Consider the following 26,771-nt stretch of genomic DNA (forward strand, 5'->3'; position numbering starts at 1 on the left):
TCAGGACTTGACCATGCCTGCCGAACAGGTGCAGAGATCTAGTTCCTCTTGGTTAAGAAAAGCAAAGCCTCTACCCAGTCACTAAGATTTGCAAGAGATTGGTAAGAAAGAAGTCAGAGCCCAGGGTCATGACCTTTAGGGTAAGATGTGGAGAGGCTCAAATAACAAGCCATTCCCCAGCACACGGAAGCAAGAATTCTCTGGGCATGATGATCATAGGAGCCCATTCAAATTTGGGAATGAATGGACTGGGTCCTCCAATTTAGCTAATTCCCTAACCACCCCATTTTAGTATATAAAAGGTTCCTAGTGCTATAAATATACAGAAAAAGAAGGGAAATTGTCAATAAAGCTGTTTTCAAAAACTGAGTTCATGAATTGCTTAGTTAACAGAATAGATATGTTATAACATCAGTCTCTTAGACAGAAAACATCTTAAATACAAAATCAGAATATTAAAAAAAAACTTGTAGAAGACTTATAGTGGTCTGAATGAATCACGGAAGGCATACCTAAGAAAATGCATCACAATTTCAAACTGAGAAAAATTTAAAGTGGAAGATGTAGAGTCACTGTTGGAGAGACAGATCTCAAAATCAAATAAGCCTGGATTCAAATCTTAGCTCTCTTCACTCACTGTGTCCTCAGGGAAATTCATTTACCTTTCTAGGGCTCAGTTTTCTGCCTATGAAATGGGGATCATAATGACAATTCACGTATCTATTTTAAATGATAAATGTGGTAGCTTCTCAAACAATGTATACAACACAATAAATGCCCAAAATGTTAAATTTGTTTTTAATCTCTTCAATTACACCTTTGCCATAAGAACCATGTCATATGATGGTAATATTACAGTAACCTACACTTAGACTCTAACAAGCCACATCCTTTTCTTGAACTTGTATACATTTTATTAATGCCTCAGTATTTCTGCAAACACTATCTATGCCTTTTGCCTAGAATGAACCCTCTCACCTTCCTCCCCTCCTCCTCTGGCAAAATAATAACAATAATAATTATTACTATTATTATTATTTTGTTAAGTCTCATTTTCATGGTACCTCCCCTCTTCTGGGTGTTTTCTCTGGCACGTCTACCACCAGAGGCTGTCTTTTGAACTTCTAGAGCACTTTATAGAGACCTATATTGGAGTACACAGCACACCTTGAATTGTGAGCACTTGTGTTTCCTTCTCTCATTTGTGAACTTCTAAAGCAGTGCTGCCCAATGTGATAGCCAACAGTCTCATGTGCCACTATTAATGTTTAAAGTAATTCAAAATAAATAAAAATTAAAATTTAGTTCCTCAGTCTCATGAGCCACATTTCAAGTGTTTAAGAGGCTACGACTATTGTACTGGACAACACAAAATATTGCCATCATCACAGAATATTCTACTGAACAGCACTGTTCAATCTCTTGGGCAGGGACCATGTCTTACTCAGTCCTAGAGCCTAGCCCTCACTAAAGTGTTTATAAATGAATGATGATATCGACAAATTGGGGCATGTTTATACATACTCTTTTGGCTGAATGAGAAAGGATGAATGATTCATTAGTTTTTAAACCTACAAGAGAAAATACATACAAAATACCTAGCATGAAGGTCATCACAAGGCTGGCAATGAATAAAAGGTGCTTAATCATATGAGTAAGTTGGTTGAGAAGTCCTACTCCCTGCCTTCTGATAATTCAGAGTTATTCTTTTTTTTTTTTAGATTATTTATTTATTTATTTATTTGAGAGAGAGAGAGAAACAGCATGAGAGGGGAGAGGGTCAGAGGGAGAAGCGGGCTCCCCGCCCAGCTGGGAGCCTGATGTGGGACTCGATCCCAGGACTTGGGGATCATGACCCAAGCCGAAGACAGTCACCAAACCAACTGAGCCACCCAGTTGGTGCCCTATTCAGAGTTATTCTGCCAGAAGACCATTAAAGAGATTTTAGTCTAAGGAATATCACTGCAATGGGCAAATGGTCAGTCCTATTTGGTAGTGTAGTTGCATCTTACTTGCCTCGTCTTGCCAAACTTATTTTTTCCATAATCTCAGAACCAGAGCATATCCTTCCCATGTAAAAGTATGAAAATCAGCTCTATAACATCTCCACTCGACTCAGTCAAGGCCAGAGACATGGCCAACAAAAAACAATATATCTCCCAAGGCCAAACCAAAGCTGCAAAACCACTTTCTATGGATCCTGCCTTCTTCCCAATGACCTCCCTAGCCCCTCTTTGTTCTTCCCCCATCCTGAGCAAAGATTTCTGAGATACCCAATTACTAAACTGCCCCTGCTTCATGCCACCCAATCCAGTGTTGGTCACCTCTTCCCCAGTCCCTTCTAGAATCATTCAGCACAAGACCAAACCCTATAAAAAACCTTTATCTTCCTGGATGCCCATAGTCCTGCTGCTGTGCTCTCTCCTTTGCTGCATCAAGTTACAGAATCTATGATTACAGTAACATTCCCATGGTTTTTCCCTGTGACCAAACTTCAGGACCTATCTTGTAACAATATTCATTTCATTCCATAAAAATTTCCATAGCAGAAAGTAACAGAATGTCTTTGGCTCATCTGATTTTTGATAAAGAACCATGTTTCTCAATTCAGCCATAAAAAGGAATGAAGTACTGATACATGCTCCAAATGGATGAACTTTGAAAACATTATGCTTAGTGAAAGAAGCCAGATACAAAAGGTTAGAGGCCATATATTTCCATTTATATAAAGTGTCCAGAGTAGGCAAATCCATAGAGATAGAAGATCTCTGGAGAGAGGCTGGTAGGAGGCAGGAATGGAGAGTGACTGCTAATGGGTGTGGGGTTTCCTTTGGGGTGATGAAAACGTTCTGGAATTACACAGTGGTAATGGTTGTACAACTTTGTGAATATACGAAAGACCAGTGACCTACACAATGTTAAAGAGTGAATTTTATAGGCCTGTACCTCTGAAACCAATAATACATTATATGTTAATTAATTGGATTTAAATTAAATAACTAAATTTAAAAAAATAAAGGGTGAATTTTATGGCATGTAAATTATATCTCAATTTTTTTTTTAAAGATTTTATTTATTTATTCATGAGAGACAGAGAGAGAGAGGCAGAGGGAGAAGCAGGCTCCCGAGAAACAGGGAGCCCGATGTGGGGCTCGATCCCAGGACTCTGGGATCATGACCCGAGCTGAAGGCAGACGCTTAACCATCTGAGCCACCCAGGCGCCCTATATCTCAATTTTTAAAAGAACGACATTTTTGCTTTGGAAGTACAGTTTTCTGTACTTCCAAGGAAACCTTCTTAAAGGAAGCCACCAAGGGAAAGCTTCTTAAAGGAAGTTCAATAAACTACTTTGGAGAGAGTTACTATAATTGATCCCAGTAGCATCTAACAAGGTTTCCCAAGTAAATCATTCTACTTTGTCTTTATTCATTTTCACCCTTAGAGTTTGTATCCTTCTCATTCTGTTGCTTCCACCTTTTTTTCTAAAATTCATCAGTTATGTGTCTTTTGAAATTTTGCCATAAAACTGCCCTAGCAGAAATGCAAAGCACAACTACAATGAGCTATCAGCTCATACCTGTCAGAATGGCTAAACTCAAGAAGACAAGAAACAACAGGTGTTGGCGAGGATGTGGAAAGAAAGGAACCCTTGTGCACTGTTGGTGGGAATGCAAACCGGTGCAGCCACTCTGGAAAACAGTATGGAGGTTCCTCAGAAAGTTAAAAAGAGAACTATCCTACAATGCAACAATTGCACTACTGGGTATTTACCCAAAGAACACAAAAACACTATTTCAAAGGGATATATGCGCCCTTGTGTTTATAGCAGTATTTATAATAGCCAAATTATGGAAGCAGCCCAAGTGTCCATTGATAGATGAATGGGTAAAGAAGATGTGGTATATTTATACAATAGAATATTATTCAACCATAATAAGAATGAAATCCTGACATTTGCAATGACATGAATGGAGCTAGGGAGTATAATGCTAAGTGAAATAAGTCAGAGAAAGACAAATACCATATGATTTCACTCATGTGGAATTTAAGAAACAAAATAAATAAGCAAAGGAATAAAATAAAAGAGAAAGAAAGAGGCAAACCAAGAAACAGACTCTTAAGTATAGAGAACAAACTGAAAGTTACCAGAAGGGCAGTGGGTGGGGGGATGGGTGAAATAGGTGATGGGGATTAAAGAGTACACTTATCATGATGAGCACTGAGCAAGGTACAGAACTGTTGAATTACTATATTGTACACCTGAAACTAATATAACTGTATGCTAACTATACTGGAATTAAAATAAAAAAATAATAATTTTTTTAAAACTGCCCTGGCAGATAATTTAACTCTTCAAAATGTTGCTCTATAGTTAAAACCCATGTACAAATATAGCTTCTCTGGTCCACTTGTCTCCACCATACCAAAAGACACATATCCCATAGATGGTGTCAGGCATAGAAAGGTTAAACAGGGATGCCCAGAAGCCACTGGTACTGCAGCAGAGCTAATGGTGTCAAACAGGACATATTATGATTCTACGTGATGGGGGATTCACTTTCAACTGGAATTACAAATACGAAATGGCACTTCTCTCAAAAACGGCTTAAAACACCCCTCTTATTACCACAGTGCACAAAACACATTCATCTCACAGAGAGAAAAAGTGATGAGCCCATGAGACCACTGAAAAGAAAAAGGCACAGGATGGCAGCACCATTAACTGATAATGTGGACAACCAGCACTGGGCAAAGCATTTTGGAAATGGAAATCTGATGTGAGGAAAGGGTTTTTGAGACTGCTCTAAGCAAGGGAATCAGTAAAAAACAAGGACTGTTCTACTTTTCTATGATTTGTAATTAAGGCTCTCAAGCAGCAGATAACCCCACACAGAAGGCTTGAGAGTCAGTGATGTGATGTGGAATGCAAAGAGGGTTCAACCCAGATCACAACAGAGAATGTTCCCTGGCTATTCAGTAAGGCTAATACTAGTTTCAGAGAAGAAAACCTGAAAATAACATCAAAATCTATCCTACGTACTTTATGGTTCATATTACAGAAATATTTAGAGTAAACTATGTAGACCAGTGATTTTCATTTCACAGTATAGGTTCTGTTATTTTTTTTAAAGATTTTATTTTTAAGTAATCTCTACACCCAACATAGGGTTTGAACTTACACCCCCGACATCATGAGTCACATGCTCTACTGACCGAGCCAGCCAGGTGCCCCAAGGGTTCTGTTATTCTTAACAAATCTTTCAAACTTTTGGTGTCATTACATAGCGATATCTGCACACATGGGGTGTGGTTGTGGTTTCAGTGCCCACCAAAATCCCATAATCCAGCCCTGAACCCTAAAACTAGTCTATACTTAATTTACTCTCTTTCTTTAAGGTTTTAGTTCCCAGTGAGGAGCATGAATTCTGTTTTACAAGGGAACCCTAGGGTACCAGCTACTTCCCCTGCTTCACAGTTTTATCCTAGGTTCGCTGACTCATGATTTCAGCATGTTAATACCAAAGCCATCATATTCACAGTATCTTCAAGTAACAGTGGCTCCTCCCTTCCCTTCTTTAGCAATATAAAGGAGTAAACAATAAATACGTTATAAGCTCTCACCTATATTCATTCATCCAATATACACTGAATATCTGGTACTGCACCAGGTATTGGGGACGCAAGAGAGAAAAGCACTTACTCTGTAATGGTGAAACAGACATGTGCCCAACAGGGAAATGCCTCAGATGTCCCTACCATGGGGGTGACAGTGAGTCAGAGAAGGCTTCACCACAGAGGTAACACTGGAGCTGAACAGAGTCAGGCTTTCCTCAGGCAAACAGATCTGTGAGAGTGGGAGCAGAGAGCTCATTCCAGGCCAGCGGAGGGGACAGTGTGTTCGAAGGCACTGAGATGTGAGAATGCTTGGGTTTCAGGAACAATGGGGGCAAGTCCTCAGTGTAGCTAGGGCACAGCCTGGGGGGTGGTGAGAGAAGAGATGAAACAGGGCCAGATTATGGTATGTGATCACCTGGCTAAAGAACAGGATAGAATATTAGCCTAAAGATCATTTTTAGTTAATGACAATGGAATTATGGAACTTGTTTAAAGAATAAACTGTTTCGCTGGAAGAAAATCCTACAGCAGGACAAATGTTGCTCATTATAAAGCACTTTCAAAAGGGAAAAAAATCTCTTTATATGAATGGCAGCTAAAAATGTTGGCTTGTACAGGTTTGCTAAGCATTATATGCCTTGAGCCTATAGCAAAGCTTCACCATAAACTTGAGATGTTCTATTTTAAATGAAATTTTTTTGGTCAAAAAAAAAAAAAGTCCAAATCCCAATTTAGAAAGCAATAGAGCCATCTGCGCAGTAGTTAAGGATTAGATGAGCATTTATATAAGCTATACTTTTTTTAAAGTAACAACATTTCCATTAGATAAAGTGTTATGATACCAAGGTAAAACAAACTGAGTGGCTTAAATATGAAAAGACAGCTTATACACTTCATACAAAATACAAGCAACTCATCTGAAAAATAAAGGCTAAAAAAACTTACTTTATCCTTGAAAGGAGTATAGTACTACCATTAGCATTCATGAAAGCCGCCTTACTTCTTTTTTTGCTGTATCTGGAAGGTAATTAAAATGATCCATTTGGTAACTGAATGAAGTAGGACAGGAAACCAGGTGTTCATGCTGCTATATTTTCCAAAGAAATACTCTCAGGCCAAAGCCCATTTTACCTTTTGCATTTCTCAGGAGCCAGGTAGCAGCATGGCATTTGTCAGCAAGCACAGGGCAGTAAGTTGCTAGTAAACACTTAGAGCCCATCTGTTTAAGTCACTGTAGCCGGTGAACTGTTGGTTCTGTACAGACTACCGCCAATAGAGCCCTTTTTATATTTTCTACAAACCCTATGCATTCTCAACAGGAAAACCTCCATTCCCACATAATACTGGAGGCAATTGGTAGCAACCAAGAACATAGTCTGTTGCTATGGTAACGGCATACCACCACGAACTATCACCTGTGGGCAAATATATACAGTTTTGATTTAACTGCCAAGATAAAGCAGAAAATAATCCAGGTTATCACAGTGACTGTACTTTTATCATCCAGATAAACACATTGTTCCCCTTCCTATGCTAAATCAAGCATAAGACTGAGTACACAGTAAACTAAAATCAACCTGCACAAAATAATTATGTAAGCCAGTATCAGCTACATTGTATTCAAATAGGTATGTGTATTTTTTTTTTAATTGGTGTGTGCATTAAGGCCAAGACTAAAAAGTGTATTTTGCTGAAGCCCCCTCTGGTGAATCTTTACCATTATAGTTCAGGGTAAGTGAAGGAAAAAGAAATGGCAGTTTCATTTCAGTGAATCAGAGTCCCCTCAATGTACAGATGAGTAGCTCAATCTCTGACCCCACCCCAAGGGTGTGATGCACAATCTTCATCATCTTCCCCTCAGACCAGATAGAGTGAACAAGAAAGAGAAAGAAAGCATGGCAGCCTTACAAAATTCTATGCCACTTGTTTCAATTCCTCAGTCAAGAAGAAGTCACCATAAACTAAGTCTACACAGATCAATTCTGGTGACTCACTAAGTGATAACATGAGTAATTTCTAAAGCCACAGCAAGCCTCTTTAAGAAGGGGCTGTCCCCAAACTCCCTGCCAGGAATGGACTAGGAAATGGGAAGTCTGAGGAGAAAGGGACCCATACCCATTGTCCCCTGAAGGAGGAAGAAGGACAAGGTAGGAGCTAGTGCCTTCTATTTGAGAAGCAGGTCTCTATTCTGTTGTATTTTGGACTTGCTGTTCTCATGCTACCACATGGCCCCCACCATCCTCATGACTGCAGTCCTGGGACATACATGGTCCATGGGTAATTGTGTGTTTTCATCAAAGGCCAGGTTGCCAAGATGATCACTGCTTTGTTACAGATAAGCTGAGTTTGGCTCTCAATGTCCTCATTTGAAAGTGGGATGGTAATATCTACCTCACATAGGTTGCTGTGAGGAATAATGTAGCAGAAATTGCTTATATAAAGCCCTGCCTCAAGTGTTATTTAGGAGTGTAACAATGCCTTGCAGCAGACATTTCATTGTCACCTTATTAGCATTATACTTTATCAAGCTCCCAGAGTATGCACTACAAAGTTAAACAGAACATTTCTGCATCCCTCTGCTATTTGTTATTATTTAAAAAAAAAAAAACTGCATAGGGCTTATCATTGTCCATTTACATAAGTGCTATAACATACACCGACCAAAAAGCTGGCTCTTAAATACTACCCAAAGTTCTGTTTTATAATGTAATTCTCTCTGCTAAAGTCAAGATGGTAAAAAGTCACCCAGAGTATGCCAGGAAAGTACAGGAAAGCTGCTTTTCTTAAATATAACTTCCCACATATCCTCAGAGTTTATCTAAAAATTGAACCTATACTAAAGTTCTTAGGCTTATATAAAAGGGGTATTTTTAGCTCAGTTCTCAAAAATCTCCTAATGTATGCCCAGAGACAAACTATGAAAACAACAATCATTCCAACTAATATGAAATGCAGTCTTTTCATTTTTTTAAAGATTTTATTTATTTATTTGAGAGAGAGAATGCAAGCAGTGGGAGGGCAAAGGGCAAGAGAGAATCCCAAGCAGACTCCACACTCAGCACAGAGCCCGACCACATCAGGCTCGATCTCTTGAAACTGAGATCATGACCTGAGCAGAAACCAAGAGTTGGACATTCAACCAACCGAGCTACCCAGGGGCCCCCAGCCTTTTCATTTTTATTTGTTGTTGTAAAGGAAGAAATAATCCCACAGGCATTTTTCAAAACTGAGCTTACTACCCCTCGTTGATATGCAGTGCTGACTGGTTAGCTCAGGGGAGTGGTACTTGGTCCAAAAGCAGCAATCTAGCCACAGCCCGGCAGCAGCACAAACATGTTCCCTGGAGAAATGAGGAGCCTCTAGAATTTCCCTCTACAGACAGACACACACCTATTTCCCCCAAATGGAAGAAAGACCAAAATTCCTTTTTTTTTTTTCCTGAATAGTCTTCTTGCTCACCTGGGAGAAAAAAATCCTTTTGGGCTATTTTCTTTTCTTTTTTTTTTTTTTTTAAAGATTTTATTTATTTATTTGACAGAGAGACACAGTGAGAGAGGGAACACAAGCAGGGGGAGTGGGAGAGGGAGAAGCAGGCTTCCCACAGAGCAGGGAGCCCGATGCGGGGCTCGATCCCAGGACCCTGGGATCATGACCTGAGCCGAAGGCAGACGCTTAACGACTGAGCCACCCAGGCGCCCCTCTTTTGGGCTATTTTCAACTAACACAACACAAAATGTCTATTAAAAAAAAAAAGCAACAATATTAAACTGGCTTTCGGTAAGTTAAAATAATTTTAACTTATTTCATACAGATAGATTTAAGTTGATCTTAATATTTCCTTTTCTTCTTATCATAAGGCCATAAGGTCAAAGCCTCTTACAGACTCTTCTTCCATTTCCCTGGACTAACAATTGTACCCAAATGAAAAGACAATAACTTTTAAATCTCATGCTTGGTGTAGAAATATATTCAAGGGCAGGATTTCTCTTGTTAAAGGTAAGAATGGATCAAAAGATACTTGGCTGCTTACAGAAAACAAAAAATAATGGGTCTATAATTTAAATTAAAATTCATTTTTAGTAACATGTAGGAAAGATCATTTCAATGAAGAACGGATGATAGGGTTGAATATAAATGTATGATAGACGATTGCAAATATTTGGCTCATTTATTAGGGAACGTGTGTTTCAACTAGCAATGAACATTATACTCTGTTTTAATGAAAGGCTTTCCCCCTTCCCCAAGGAGTTACTATTTAACATTTAGAGAGTGCCAAGTGGAGTATGCAGTTCTTTAGAACAATGCATACGAGTTCTTGTTCTACATTCTGGTGAGGGAAAAAATAGTATGTATGACTATTTATTATCCTGTTCTATTTCTTAGACAAACAAAAAATTCACACCAGGAAAGGTTTCATATAATCGATCTTTTGGAGGGTCAGCTTATTTTATTTCTTAAGATTTTTAAAAATTATTTTTAAGTAATCTCTACATCCAACATGGGGCTCAAACTTGCAACTCTGAGATCAAGAGTTGCACGCTCCTCCTACTGAGCCAGCCAGGTGCCCCTAGATTTTATTTTTAAATAATCTCTACACATAACATGGGGCTTGGACTCACAAACCTGAGAGCAAGAGTTGCATGCTCCACTGACTGATCTAACCAGGCCCCCCCTGGATCATTCATTTTGGACCTCCAATGAACTCCATGGATAGGCAATCCAAACCCCTATGTGACCATATCAGGACAGTCCATCCTCTAAACCAGTGCTCCTCAATGTATGGTCCATGGACTGATCAGGTAAGTACAGAAACACAATTTGACAGAGTAATTTTATGTCTGCTGAACCCAATATTTAAAAATTGGGGGTTATGTTTTGCGTCTCTTTTTAAATTTCATTTTCTAGTTATTTTTACAAAATTATTAGTCTACCTGAATTGAAAAGAAAATAAACTAGTGCTTCACCACAGACAGTTTGAGAAGTACCACTCTATTAAATGCTGCCTTTTAGGCTCCTAGGGCACAGTTAGTCTCCCCTACCTAATATGGTGAATTTCAGGTAATCTGAACACTGAAGGCAACACTCAGCCATATAGAACCTACTCTATCTCAGGACAAACATAGTGATCTATTACATACATGTGTTAGCTGTAATTTTGCCTACTGGAATTCTGCTAGATGACAATGTTAGTATAGCATGGAATTTAATATAGGGTTAGTCTATTTGGGGCCTGTTCCAACCATTCTCTAAGTTTTCAGTCACTCTTTTAACGAGATGCTATAGCTAGAAATTAACTTCAGGCAAATATGCTAAAAGCATCAAAAGAAAAATATTTAAATAAGTGCTCCTAACCGTATGAAACCTGAGGACAACATTTTGAGAAGTTTGGGTTGATTTGTTCTTTTATCAATAGTGTAGATTCATCAACTTTATCTCCTTATCTGTAAGAGGACCGTTACCAGTGTGCTTTACATGAATTATAAACCCCAGTGCTCAGGTACAGAGCCAGTGCCCAGGTTAGGTGCCCAGGGGACAGTTAGGTTCTCTTGGAGAGTCTTGATGAGCTACCCCAGTCAAGTGCACAAAAATGGCTACTTGTTTAAGTTGGTGGCTGGCCAAGTTCCCTCCATCTTGATCCAGAAATATAATTTAACAAACATACTTAAGCACCCACTATATTCAAAGAATTGTATCGGGAGGTGAAGTTATACCAAGATTAATAGCACACACTTAAACCTGGACTCTAGGAGTACACCTAGCAGGGCAATAATATAAGTACAGAAATAACTATTACACAAAGTGCCATCTAGTAGATGCTGTGAGACATTTATAAGCCTCTATTTATACAGAAATTCAAAAGAGATAATCTCCTATCTAGCCAGAAGGATATGGATAGGTTTTATGGAATAGAGTGCATTGAGAGAAGCTTAAGAGGATGGATAAGACACCAACTAGTAGGATTAAGTAGAGTGTGAAAAAATGAGCATGAACTTAGTTAAACACACACACACACACACACAAACACAACTCATTATTTATTGCCTATGAATATCCTTGTCAAAGTCTGTGGCAATAGTACTAAAACTATCATTGATAAAAGTTGTAAACTGCTAAGGAAATTCATTCACTCACCACTGGGTTGTATTGTATTTTGTGGTTCTTAACTCAAAAAGTGAATGTAAGAAATCAGATTTCCAATGCTAGGAAAAGGAGAGTACAACTCAAAGCAATTTTCAGTTTACATCTCTAATATTAACAAGGTTCTTTAGTTATAAAATATTAACATCAACTTCTTTAGGTTGATCAGAGGTACAGAAGCCCAGAGCTACAGATTATATAGAGTGAGAGGTGATAAGCCAGAATAGAATATGTCAGTATGTAAGTATCACCTAAGATTATCAGATTCTTGGGGAATGCCTGGACTGGGCCAAAGACTTAACTGGGTATTTAAGGGAGGGAACTCTCCCTGCAAGCTGGAGAACATGTGGACATACAGGTTACAACAAAATAAACCTACACACATAATCTCCTCTACCTGACACTTCATCTCAGCAGACTTCCCAGGTTTTCCTGTATCTGTTAGCTCCTAACAGGTTCCAAGTCATGGGCATCCTGGTCTACCAAGAATGAATATCTACTGAATTTCTTAAGAATTAAAAAAAAAAAAAATCCATCAGGTGTTTCTTCATCTTAGAGCCTAGAAATTATACTTTTTCCATTAAAATTTTTTTATAGAAAATGTCCTTTTCCCTACATATTGCAAATATTCCTCTTATTTTTCTATGTTTTAATCTATCAAACATCTGTCAATGTAACTGGAAGAACACTGGCTTTTTGAAAATCAGACGGATCCACATCATCAGATGGAAAATCCACTTTTCCTGAACTGCAGATCATATCCGAGAGAGTAGTGGGAGATGAGATCAATGCATGAAGGATGTCAAGAATCAATCTTGATGCAAAGATGCCCAGGAGCATAATTGTTATTACTGTAGATAACATTTATTGAGTGCTTGCTGGGTGCTTCAGATGGATTCTCCCTTTTAATGTTCACAACATTCTTAGGACATAAGTACACTTATTAACCTCATTTCACATAAGAATAAACTGAGGCAGAAAAAAAATTTAATCACATTTAATCACTAATATTTATATGAACGGATGGCTTAAAGAGGCTTTTCTTCAGGACTAAGGGCAATAATAACTCTGTCTTCTGGAGAAGAACAAGGAAGGCAGAGTCATAAGGTACCATTTGGGTGCTCAAAGCAACCACACAAAATAGGCCTTGAGATCTCCAAATTCAATGCAATCCCTATGGAAACCCCAGCTGGATTTTTAGCAGAAAGTGACACACTGATCCTAAAATTAACATAGACATTCAAGGGACCAAAAATAGCCAAAACAATCTTTAAAAAGAACAAAATTAGAAGACTTGTACTTCCAATTTCAAAATGTAATCCAAAGCTACAGTAATCATGGCATAAACGTAGACATATAAATCAATTAATTAATACAATTGAGGGTTCAGGAAAAAAACTTATCTTTATGGTCAATTGATTTTTGATAATGATATCTAGGTAATGCAATTGAGAAAGAAGAATCTTTTCGACACGTGGTGCCAAAACAACTACATATCCACATACAAAGAATGAAGCTGAACCTCTGCATTATACTACACATAAAAATTGACTCAAAATGGATCATAGACCTAAATGTAAAAGCTGAGACTATAAAACCCTTAGAAGCAAACATAGGTGTAAATCTCTGTGACTCGGATTAGGCAATGTTTTCTAAGTCATGAAACTAAAAGCACAAGCAACAAAATAATGAACATAAACTTGAAATCATCAAAATTAAAAACCTTTATGCTTCCAAGGACACCAACAAGAAAATGAAAAGACAGTCCACAGAAAGGGAGAAGACATTTGTAAATCATATATGTGTTATGTATGTATGTATGCCTTATATTCATGTATGTATGCTTTATATTCAGAATATGTAAAGAATTCTTACAATTCAACAATAAAAAGACAAATAGCCCAATCAAAAAATGGGGAAAGATTTGAACAGATACTTCTCCAAGAAAGACATACAAGATGCTCAACAGCATTAGCCATTAGGGCAATGGAAATAAAAACCACAACGAGATACTTCATATCCATTAGTATAGCTAAAATTAAAAAGACAGACAATAACAAATGTTGGAAAATTGCAACCTTCATACATTGTTGGTGGGAACTTAAAATGGTACAGCCACTGTGGAAAATAGTTTGGCAGTTCCATAAAATGTTAAACATAGAGTTACCATATGACCCAGCAAATCCTGTGCTAGGTATACACCAAGAAAAATGAAACGCATTAATACAAAATTTGTACACAAATGTATGTAGCAGCATTAAGTATTATTTATAATAGCTAAAAAGAGGAAACAACTCAAAATTCCCATCAACTGATGAATGGATAAGGAAAATGTGGTATATTCATACAAAATAATAGTATTTGGCAGTTAAAAAAAGGAAGTACCAATGCATGCTACAACATGGCTGAACCTTGAAAACACTACTACGTTCAGTGAAAGAAGCCAGTCACAAAAGGTCACATATATGATTCCATTTATCTGAAATGTCTAGACTAGGCAAATCTATAGTGATAGAAAATAGATTAGTGATTACCTAGGGGCTAGGAGATTTGGGGGGTGGAATGCAGCTAATTGATAATGAATATGGGTTTCTTTTTTGGGGTGATAAAAATGTTCTAAAATTAATCATGGTGATAGTTGCACAACTGTGGAATACTAAAAACCATGGGATTGTACATTTTTAAAAAGATTTTATTTATTTATTTGTCAGAGAGAGAGAGCACGCGCACGCAAGCAGGGGGGGCGGCAGGCAGAGGGAAAAGCAGGCTCCCCGCTGAGCAGGGAGCCCCATGTGAGACTTGATCCCAGGATCATGACCTGAGCCATGCTTAACCAACTGAGCCACCCAGGCGTCCCTGGGATTGTACATTTTGAATGAGTGAATTTCATGGTATGTAAATTATACCTCAATAAAGCTGTTTTGTTTTGTTTTTTTTTTTTAAAAACAGGTCCTTGAATCAACTAGGGAGTAAAATGGGGTAGCGGGGATGAGGGACTGATAGGCATCACACACACAAAGGGGTAGGAAATGGAATGCCTTTTGCCCCTGATGTTGAGTTTTGCTACCCAGCCAGGGAGTGAAGAGGTGAGAGAAGGGGGAGTATTTGCCAAGGAGGGGGCTAGCTTTAACCTTGGGATAATCTTTTTAAATTATCTTTGAAAGTGTTGGTGACAAGATCTCAGCTGTCATGCCCTGGTTATAGCACAGAGGGAAGTGCAGGGAAGGTTATAAAAAGCATGCATTGTTCCTTAGGAACTAACTTGACCTTGGGCTTCTCAAAATCCTACCATCTAACCCATCCATTGAGCACAGTGTCCTAAAGCCAGTTAATTCAGTCTGTGAGTGGTTGGTTATTTCAGAAGAACAAAATCCCTAGACTGCCTGCCCCCATTGACCTGAGTATGGGTAAACTGTATTTCCTGGATTCTGAGAATTCCTGGAGACTTCTCCAGAATGCCTAGTCACTTTCTCACTTGGCCCTGTAGGGCCATTAATAATTAATAATCCATTAATGTTAATTTAAAAATTTTTAACTAACATTTTGATTTAAAAGATGGCTTCTCAGCATGTATCCCAGTAAAGCACAGCTGCAAATCAGTGATGAGATATCCCAATACAGACAATTATTTAAGATGAATAGGCATTAGTAAATCTGAGGTCACCCAACTCAAGGTAGGTTCTGTAAAGTTTATACTGTAAAGTCCTCCAACTGTAAAGTTTAAGTAGGATGAAAACACTCTGAGGTTGCTGATGCCTTTCCACTGCAGAAAATATCAGGTTTTTTTACAAAATTCCTGCCTGTCTTCACTTCAAATAAGTATATCTGATTTAAAAAAAATATATGTTCAGCAAAACATCAAAGGCCATAATATAGAACAACTTAAAAGGTAACAGTAACAAATGATAGGTTCTCCATACAAGGAATCTTCTGAAATACATCTAAAGGGAATTACATAGAAGCCAATTTTTTATTTCATTCTGAAGTTACTTGTGTTTTAGTTCAAGAGCAGTAGAGGCTTCCTGAGACTTTATCCTAAGTAAAGAATCAAAAAAAAAAAAAAAGGAAAGAAAAAACTATATGTATAAAATTATCATTACATCATTATTTTTAATAACAGAAATCCTGAAACAGCCTAAGTGCTCAAACACAGGGATATGGTAATTAGTGCATGACACATGTACCCTATAAAGTATTATTGTAGTATATGGAAAAATGGTTAGAATACTGTTTTATAATTACAGTGCTAAACTGTATGTAATAATTACAACTATGCATCAATATATAAATCTATGAACAAGAATGTAAAAAAAGCACACATAAAATGTATTATGAAAGTGGGATCTTCTATGATATTTTGAAGAGGAAGGGAAAAGAGCTGGGAGAAATACATTTTGTTAATTATACACTTATGATTTTATTTTATAGGTATAAATTTGTTGATATGAAATGTGTCCATAATACATTTTTTAAGTCAACAAAGATTATGGTGTGATAAAATCATGTTTGTTTTTGGTTTTGTTGGTCAGTGTGGAATTTTTAAAGCAAATTTATTGTTATAATTTATATACCATAAAATATACCCACCAATAGTTCTTAGTAAATATGTAGAGCTAAGCAACCATCACCACAATCCAGGTTTGGGACATCTCCATTACCCTCCAAAGTTCCCTCATATCTGTTTGCAGACAATCTCCACTCCCAACTCCCCTCCCTTCCCCACTGATCTGCTAGCTCTATAGATACAATTGCATTTTTTACACAAATGAAAAAATAATAAAAATAAATCAGATGTTTATGTATTCACACAAGAAAGAATGAACATGCACCAAAATTTTATGCAGTGGTCCATTTACAGATCATATTAATTAACTTAAAAAATTTTTTTTCTGAAAATTTTAACCAATTAGCATCTATCGCCTATAGAGAAGGGTTTGGGTTTTTATTCCTGTTTTAAAAAGGATGTATAAGAATTTCACATAACTATGGCTGATTGTGCAAGTGCATTTACTTTCACTTCCTACCAAAACCCAACTAAAAGTATAGTACAGGGTTTTTTTTAAAGGCATGAATTTGTAAGGACAAGAGAGAACAGAAGGAAAGGATCGGCAACAAAATTTTTAAGCAGATAGATAAGCAGATGACCTCACAGCATTGAGAAAGTTGAATGCCAAGTTAAGCTTAGAAACAATCAGTTTACCCAGTAAGCCACATATCTCTCCCAAAGGCACTGCCACGTTAGGGTTCAGGTATGAGGATAAAGGTGAGGCTAGAGGGAGGATTAACTGGAATTCTCTTTTAAGAATCAGATAATTCCCCAGATCCTTTCCCCAAGTCCAAGTAGGCAACTATATCTCCCTGATTCTGCAGAAAGCTAGACGAGCACAGTTGAAAGTGGGGGGTACCATTCCGCAAACAGAGAGATCAGGTGAACGTTTTATATACTGAAAGCAGAGTCTACCCACCTCCAGACTTCTTCTCCAACTCAGCTCCCAGAAAGATGGTAACCAGTCCTATACCATCAAGGTAAGAAGTTAGAAAATTTCACTCTGGAGAATCTAACCAGTCGAAGAGGAAAGACTTAACATGTAACAGTGAGCTTTTCTTAGTGAAATGGCCCATTTCACTAAGGTAGCAAGATTCACCATGGGATCACAGCTTCTTATCAACTTTAGGAGGTACTGCTCTTAAATAAGAGCACACAGCCAGGAACACCAAACAAGTGCAGAACATCTCAAACAGAATACAGGGATCAAAATAAACAAACAGAAAGCAACTTAGGGAAATAGAGACTCCACAGGGAGAAAAGAGTGATTAAACATTTATTTTATAAATATATTCAGACATAGAAGAGAAAACATGCATAAAACAGTAACAGGTAGATACAAAAACTTAACCCAAGTAAGTTGAAAATTTACGTCCACACAAAAAAACCTGCACACAAATGATTATAGCAGCTTTATTCATAACTGCCAAAACTAGAAGCAGCCAAGATATTCTTCAAAAGCTGAATGGATAAGCTGTGGCACATCCATACAATGGAATATTATTCAATGACAAAAATAAACAAGCTATTAAGACATGGAGGAAACATAAAGAAATGCATATTGCTAAATGAAAGAAGTCAATTTGAAAAGACTACCTAACATATGATTCCAGCTATCCAACATTCGGGAAAAGGTAAAACTACAGAGACAGTAAAAAGATCAGTGGTCGTCAGTGGCTTGTGGGAAGGAAGGATGAATAAGTGGAGATTTTTAGGGCAGTCAAACCTTTTGTACAATATGGTAATGGTAGATACATGACATTATGCATTTGTTAAAATCCACAGAACTGTGAGACACAATGAATCATAATGTAAACTATGAACTTTAGTTAATAATAAAATATCAATATTTATTCATCAATTGTAACATATGTACTACACTAATGAAAGATGTTAATAATAGGGGAAACTGGGGCACCTGGGTGGCTTAGTCGTTAAGCATCTGCCTTCAGCTCAGGTCATGATCTCAGGGTCCTGGGATCGAGCCCCACATCAGGTTCCCTGCTCCGCGGGAAGCCTGCTTCTACCTCTCCCACTCCCCGTGCTTGTGTTCCCTCTCTCGCTGTGTCTTTCTCTGTCAAATAAATAAAATCTTAAAAAAAAAATAATAGGGGAAACTATGGGAAAGAGTACAGAGGGTTATCTGTGAACCCTCTGTACTTTTTTTTTTTTAATCTTTTATTTATTTATTTGACAGAGAGAGCGAGCCTGACATGGGGCTCCATCCCAGGACTCTGGAAACATGACCTGAGCCCAAGGCAGGCGCTTAACCAAGTGAGCCACCCAGGTGCATTCCCCCCTTTGTACTTTCTGCTCCATTTTTCTGTAAACCTAAAACTATTCTAAAAATCTATTATCTAAAACATAACAAAATAACCAATAAAGATTCTTTTTAAAATGCTGTTAAATTAGCAATGAAATTGCTATTCTTACATTACAAGGGTTACTATAAATTGAAAGAATCTATTGGGAGATCATTATGCTACTATGTCTCTAAAAGTATAACTTTCAACTGAGAAATTTTACTTTTAGAAATCTACCACAAGAAAAAACTACAAAGTATGGTGGGGAGGGTCTGCAAGCATCAAGTAAAAAATTGTATCTCATCTAAATTATCCAATGAGTAAATGGTTCAATAAGTTACAGTATAGCAATAGATGGTGTCAGACTGCTTTATAAAAAATTATAATCATAATTATTTAGTAACACTGCAGAAAAATATTCATGAGAGAAATACTAATTTTAAAAGCAGAATACAAAGTTACATATATAATTAAAATTATGAAAAAATATTTCTGCAAAAAGCTCTGTGAAGTTAGTAGAATTATGTATTTCCTTTTTCTCTACTTCCCAAATTTTGTAAAATGTTATATTTTATTTAAACAAGGAAGTGTTTGAAGTGATGAGGTAAACTGTGTTGTTAGTACTACTTTAAACATTGGATTTGGTAATATATTAATGATACTTTTTCACCAATGGAAGATTTAAACCTTGAATGATTTTTATAATAAAATATTTGTCAAAAAGCATTTTCTGACAAATATTTTGATACATAAAATTACTTTATAGGACATGTGTTCAGTTGTATAGGAAGTATTACTATTCTAATGTGACTAAAACCCATGTTCATTAATTTTAAAATTCTAAAAGTTGTGAGTTTTTTTTTAAAGATTTTATTTATTTATTTGACAGAAAGATAGAGAGAGTGAGAGAGGGAACACAAGCAGAGGGAGTGGGAGAGGGAGAAGCAGGCTTCCTGCCAAGCAGGGAGCCCGATGCGGGGCTCGATCCCAGGACCCTGGGATCACGACCTGAGCTGAAGGCAGACGCTTAAGGACTGAGCCACCCAGGTGCCCCAAAGTCGTGAATTTTTTAAAAAATAAAACATTACTATTAGCATTAAGATAATCTGAGTTTTAAACTGTATAATTGATCAGTTTCTGGTCTAAGCATGGCATACATATCTTTTCCTTATGACATCTGATTGCCACTTTATTAATTCAAATCTGGACTCTGAGGACATAATTTCTCTACTTTAATACAATATGACTGGTGTTTTCTCTCTTGTATATTTTTGTAATTGGTGTAACAAACTGCTCAAGAATTACTATTCTGACTTAAACACTCTAAGAACACTTGATATCAGAACATTTTACACCCAGAACATTTTATACTAAGTGTTCTCAGTGCCACCAAGTACCAAGAATTCAGGTACTAAATGAAACTGCTCAGTGCTAAATGTAAAATTTCCAATGTTTATACTAGACTTCATATTTTGAGGAGAATGCTACCGTAGCCTTAGTATTCTACAATCTATGAGCCTAAATGGCTTAAATACTAAATAAAAAGTCATCTGTCACAGCTACTTTGTCAGTTTCAACAGGCTCATGAGTTTTTGTTGTGTTTTATTGATAGGCTCTAAAGTAAGGAGAATGTTTTTTGGTACTTCATCATCCAGCCAACTTCCCAGACTTGGTTCATTTCAGAAGACTATCTACTGATTGATTATTTATGATTTCTGCTGGGAACCCTTGAATCCAAAATAAGTTCCATCCTTTCTTGCTTTCACTTATCTTCATTACTTCCATTCTCTCACACATTGAGTCAACAATTTCAATGTATTGAACATTGAAGATACAGAGATGAAACATGTGGTCCCTGCTCTTAAGAAGCTCCAAGTGGAATTGGGCAGACAGACAAGTCACAGCGTATTACGGTACAGTGGTTCATGTAGTTATGACAGGGTACAGTATGGCATGGTATGGCATGGCATGACAGGAGTCATGGGGAGCTGGATTTTGCTATGTTCAGTTTGAGATGACATTAGGACATCTAGGCAGGTGGATGCCCAAGTAGGCACCTGACAGAAAACTCTGCAAAAAGGTCTAGGCTGGGGATAGATATTTGTGACTCTTTAGCATAGAGATAATGAGATTGCCTAGGAAGAATATATAATTGGAAGACCAAGGATGTAATGCTATTTAAGAGTTGGGAAAATGAGTAGCAGCATGTATAGCACTTGAGGAAAAAGAAAAAAGAAGCCAAAAGAGAGTAGTGTCAACCAAGAAAGTAAAGCAGCTTTTAAGAATGAGTTAAGGGGTACCTGGGTGGCTCAGTGGGTTAAGCATCCAACTCTTGATTTCAGTTCAGGTCATGATCTCAGAGTTGTGAGATTGAGCCCCACGTGGGGTTCCTCACTTAGTGGGGAGTCTGCTTGAGATTCCCTCATTCCCTCTGCCCCTCCAATTCCCCCAACCCCCCAGTTTCTAAAAGAAGAAGAAGAAGAAGAAATGAATGAATTAACAGTCAGTCAACTGTATCATAAGTTCAAATTAGTCCAACAGGATAGGAATGGAAGGGAAAACCTTGGCTGGGGCACCTTCACAAGCCTCACAGGAGACTAAATCATATGACACTATGTGAGGAAAACAGTAACAAATACAGAGCATGTGTTCAAAAGCTGGGCTGTGAAGGGAAAGAGAGATGTGCAAGGACAATTGATGAGGCGTGTGAGACCCCCAAAAAATATCAAAAAGCTTCCTTTCTGCCTTTTTCTTTCCTTCTTTCCCCCTCCTTCCAACTCTCCTCTCTTTGTCTCTATCTTATCTTTCTTTCTCTCTTAATCTCTTCTTTTTTTTTATTTTTTAAAAGATTTTATTTATTTGAGAGAGAGAGAATGAGAGACAGAGAGCACGAGAGGGAAGAGGGTCAGAGGGAGAAGCAGACTCCCTGCTGAGCAGGGAGCCCGATGCGGGACTCCATCCTGGGACTCCATCCTGGGACTCCGGGATCACGACTTGAGCCGAAGGCAGTCGCTCAACTAACTGAGCCACCCAGGCGCCCTCTCTTAATCTCTTCTTTTTCTCTTCCTTTCTGCCTCCTCCCCTTCCTTCCTTCTTTCACTTTTTTGTAGAAAGCATAGAGATTAACTTATAAGTTATAGGAAAGAAAAGAGTTTAGAGGCAAAATGTTTAAGGTAAAGTGGGAAGAAAGTATCACAAATGGCCTCTTCACTCCGAGAAATGAGAAGAAGTTAGGACCCAGTATTTGCTGCAGGAAGACCTCATTTTCATCTGTGAGGTAAAAGGCAAGTTCGTTTTCAGAGAGCTGGAAAGGGAACAGGAGTGCTGAAGTAAGAGAAGACCGTTTAGGCAGTCCAGCTGTCAGATGTAATTGGGGAAGAGCTGATCTGGGATGTAGGATTTCAGGACAGAATTCCTAGCAGAGATGCGAGACCATAAATGCAATTGTTATCAATTGCCCTAGTTGTGTGAATTTCTCCAGCAAAAGTCAACAACCTGGATGTAAGAGCAGAGAAAAGTGTATGGTTGGAGAGTCAAGCATCGATGAAAGCCAGAGAATATGTCTTGAAAACACCAAGAACTCTGTTTACCATGGAAGAGCTGGTGCTGTAGATAAAGAGTAGAAAGGTAGGAGCACACACCCAATGGAAAAAAATACATAAGAAAAAACAGATAATCACAGGCATTCATGTGTAATAATTCAAACTGAGATGAGTTCAAGATGAAACTGGATGGAAGTGAGGGAGGAACCTTAAGAGACCAACTACTCCATTCTTCGGCCATCCAAAGCCTTCCAAAGGAAAAAGACTCTATTGGTTTCAAGACCACCAGAAGTGGATATTTCTCCACATCAGAAGTCAGGGAACTTTTTCTGTAAAGGATCAGATAGTAAACACTGCAAGCTTTGATGTCACAATTACTTGATTCAGAGTTGTAGCTCAAAAGTAGTCATAGACAATATGGAAACAAATGAACATGGCTGTACTGCAATAAAATTTCATTTTCAATACACATGGTAGACTGGCTTTAGCCCAGGACTAGTTTGTTGATCTCTATACTATTTTCTTTTAGATTTGTTCTTTTCATTGATTATAAGAATGCTTTATATACAAAGAATATTAACACTCTATTATATACCCTGCCAATATTTTTTCTTCTTGTTTATATTTTTTTTTTGTTTTGGATATTTAGGGGAAATGTAAAAGTTTAAATAAATATATTCACATAGTCAAATCTATCAATTTTTTTTCTTTGTTTTTGGCTTGATAATCATGTTTAGAATGATCTTCCCTATATTAATATCATATAAACATTTACCTTTGTTTTTTCTTAGAAGTTTTAAAGACAGTATGTATGTGATAGATAAGAACACAAACTCTGGGGGCACCTGGGTGGCTCAGTCAGTTAAGCATCTGCCTTCAGCTCAGGTCATGATCCCAGGGTCCTGGGATTGAGCCCGGAGTTGGGCTCCCTGCTCAGCAGGGAGTCTGTTTCTCCCTCCCCCTCTGCCCCTTTCCCCGCTTGTGCTCTCGCTCTCTCTCAAATATTAAAAAAAAAAAAAAGAACACAAACTCTGGAGCCAGAATGCCAAGGTTTCCAGTGCCTGTAGCAGTGTCCATCACCTTAAAATTGGTGGAAAAAATAGCTCCTAATTTATAGGGCTGCTCTAAGGATGGAATGAGTAAAATATGTACAATATAATAAAAAGTGCTTAAATCGGGGCTTGACACATAGTACAAGCTAAATAAAGGTTAGCTATCATTATTTTGATATTTTTAAGTCATCTGGAAATTATTCTGATTTAAAAGTGAGATTGAGGGGCACTTGGGTGGGTCAGCTGGTTAAGCCTCTCTCTTTTTTTTTTAAGATTTTATTTATTTATTTGACAGAGAGAGAGAGAGAGAGAGACAGCGAGAGAGGGAACACAAGCAGGGGGAGCGGGAGAGGGAGAAGCAGGCTTCCCACTGAGCAGGGAGCCCGATGTGGGGCTCAATCCCAGGACCCTAGGATCATGACTAGCCAAAGGCAGATGCTTAACGACTGAGCCACCCAGGTGCCCCGAAGCCTCTGATTCTTGATTTCACCTCAGCATGATCTCGGGGTCATGGGATCAAGCCCTACGTCGGGCTCTGCAGCTCAGAGTCTGCTTGTCCCTTTCCCCATCCCCCCCAACAAATAAATAAATATAATATTTTTTAAAAAGTGAGATTGAGCTAGAACTCCATTCCCGCCCCCCATGTATTTAAATCCATCTCCCATCACCTTCCTGTTGATCTTAGTTTCTATCCTTCCTTCATGAGGCATAACCAACAGTTTTAAACTTTTTTCACCATTGTTCCAAGTGTGGTATTTTTTTTAAAGATTTATTTATTTATTTGAGGTGGGGAGGGGCAGAGGGAGAGGAAGAGAGACATCCAAGCAGACTCCACGCTGAGTGGGGAGCCCCAGGCAGGGCTCAATCTCACAACCCTGAGATCACAAAGTGAGCTGAAACCAAGAGTCTGAGCTGAACCAATTGCACGACCCAGGCACCCCATAAGTGTGGTATTTTTTTTAATTTAAAAATAAATATTGTATTTATTGTATTTATATATTTTCAATTAGCAATAATCGCGCCTCGGATAAACCTCATTGGCTACGATACTGCCACTGCGCAAAGCTGTATTTATATATTTTATCCCAAAATGTTTTCTTGCTGAAAGGTTTATTATACGATGCCATCTTAAACAAGACTTTCTCTTTTTGTTTCTTGAATCACATGAGCTAATGGATTAAAGCAAGGTCTAAAGCCTTAACATGGCCTGTAAGGTCCAGAAGCCTGTCCCCTTCCTACCTCTGTACCTCTCCCCAGTCCAGATGGCCCTGACCTTCCTTCTCAGCTCCTCCCACATGTCAAGCGCCCTTCCTCAACCCCTTCACACACTGTGAAGTGCTCTTACTGCAACTCTTCTCTACCTTTCTCTCACTTTTCCTTTTCATCTCAACACAGTATGTCCTTAAAAACTTCCTTATATCTCCAGTATAAATTATGCACTCTTGTTACTCTTTGCCTTTGTAGCCCTCATCCCAATTATAAAATCATACAATTATATAATTATAGACTAGTATGTCTATAAGTGCCTTTTCTTTGAGGAGGAACTCACTGAATATTGGTTGAGTTAATGAATAAAAAATTAAAATAGCAACTATATAAATATTACTAGTGAAATAAAAATCTAACTATTCTTCACATATGTGAAATTTAGGGCCACTCAGATTTAACTGTATGCTTAGTCTATTTATGAAAAAATTTTTTGTTTTTATTTTAATTCCAGTTAGTTAACATACAGTGTTATATTTGAAAAAATTTTAAGATTTTTGCCTCATAATCATTTGTATACAACTAGATGCTATTACTATATATATTATTTATGAGCAACTAGTCAAATTATCATTTATGCTGCAGATAAAAACATTTTTATGAAAATTCTATAAATCAAAATTTTTATGAATTCAAAACTAGCCTTTTCTCCTTTTAGTCTGAATTGAAGTTGTACTATTGTCAATATATTCATTTGTGCAATTTATCCATTTAATCAATCATTCAATCCCACAAGATCATTAGTTATCTTGTAGGCATTAAACCCTGGTGATTGAAAGATGCATTGTACATGGTCTGTGCCCTCTGAGAGTTTACAGCCAAGTGAGATTCATGTCAACCACTTATTACAGCCAAGGAGCAGCACACACAGAAGTAAATACAGCAGTCTGCTTATCATCTGGAGAGGCCAGGGAAGGCTTTTTGGAAATATACTTGAAACTTTACTATCCATATTTTAACTGTCTATAAAAAGAAATATTAGGTGAAATATCTTTAAGAAATAACAAGAGATAGTAAGTCTCATTTATTTATAACTTCTTGTGAAACTCACTTTTCACATTTGTAAAGAATCCCTTTATCCATCTGTCAACTGTCTTCAAGACAACTAAATTTCCCTCAACCATAGTGTGGCGGAAGCTGACAAGATGCTCACCAAACCCACTACCTCTCCCTAGAGACACAGCCAAACAGCATTTCCTAGTTCTCACAATGGAATGTGTCCAATGTGATGGCCAGACAGTTAAGCATTGTGTGCCTTCCCTAAACTCTCCTCCTTCCAGGGGGATCCTGGGGACTGGAATTCAAAGATGGCGTCAGAAGATGAAAGGATCCTAGATCCCTGAGCAACTGCAAGGAGAAGCAACTCACCATGTTGGATTGCAATGTGAACAAGTAACTAATTAAACCATTGAAATTTTGAGATTTTGTTCCAGTAGTTCGCTTATCCTGATGAATCATTCCACTGTGAGGGTGGTGTAGGGTGACGGTAGTATGTAGTCAATCAGAATTTTAAAAAACATCAGGATGACAAATACTCTCTTTTAGTCACTTTTCAAATATTCATCCCCCCTTCTTCTTTGCTAATAGGACCCCAATTTTGATTGGGGTGCCAATGCATACAGCTCCAGGTGGAGGATTTTGACTGATTTAAGCTCACCATGAAAGTCATGTTCCTTACCTTTCTACCTTTTCTGCAGTGAAGGATGGCCAAGCAGCCCAGTTCTAGCTCAGGAGATGTAAGGGGAGTGTCCTGCAGGGATTTCTAGGAAAGGTCTTCCTTTCCTAATAAAAAGGGACCTTCATGGTTGGCATCATCCTTCTTCTCCTTCCTTGACTTAAACAAGGAACTGCATGACTGGAGTTGCATTCTGAGCCAATACAGTCAATGCATTCTGAACTAATGTAACATATTCACCAATGCCATAAATTTGTGGGCTGATAAAGGATATGCATGAAAAGAAGGGTGTATGCCCTATCTAAAGGCATTCAGAAATAATTTTTAATTTAAGTATTGAAATGACAAAGGCCTTAAGGAGTCCATGGCCACTCAGTTCACAAAATCTTAAATATAAAAGCCTATGAACGCTACCCCTTTTTTGTCATCATCTATTGAACATGGAACACCATTTTATCTCTCATACTTTCTTAATGTGCTTATCTTTTTAAAGATTTATTTATTTATTTGAGAGAGAGAGCAGGGAGGAGGGGCAGTGGGAGAGGGAAAAGAGTCTTAAGCAGACTCTGCTGAGCACGGAGTCTGATGGAGGGCTTGATCTCATGACCCTGAGATCACGACCTGAGCTGAAA

At 37.8% G+C, this 26,771-nt stretch overlaps 1 protein-coding gene and 1 pseudogene across 8 annotated transcripts in view; both read right to left on the reverse strand.

The window, feature by feature from the left end:
- Positions 1 to 26,771, reverse strand: part of GREB1L (GREB1 like retinoic acid receptor coactivator) — a 272,431-nt gene that overhangs the window by 221,239 nt on the left and 24,421 nt on the right. The window lies entirely within an intron of this gene.
- LOC112835394 (U4 spliceosomal RNA) lies at positions 24,151 to 24,265 on the reverse strand (annotated as a pseudogene).

Source organism: Callorhinus ursinus, unplaced genomic scaffold (genome assembly GCF_003265705.2).
Source record: "Callorhinus ursinus isolate GAN/ISIS: 27379988/994484 unplaced genomic scaffold, GSC_fseal_2.0 scaffold11, whole genome shotgun sequence".
NCBI classification, from domain to species: Eukaryota; Metazoa; Chordata; class Mammalia; order Carnivora; family Otariidae; genus Callorhinus; species Callorhinus ursinus.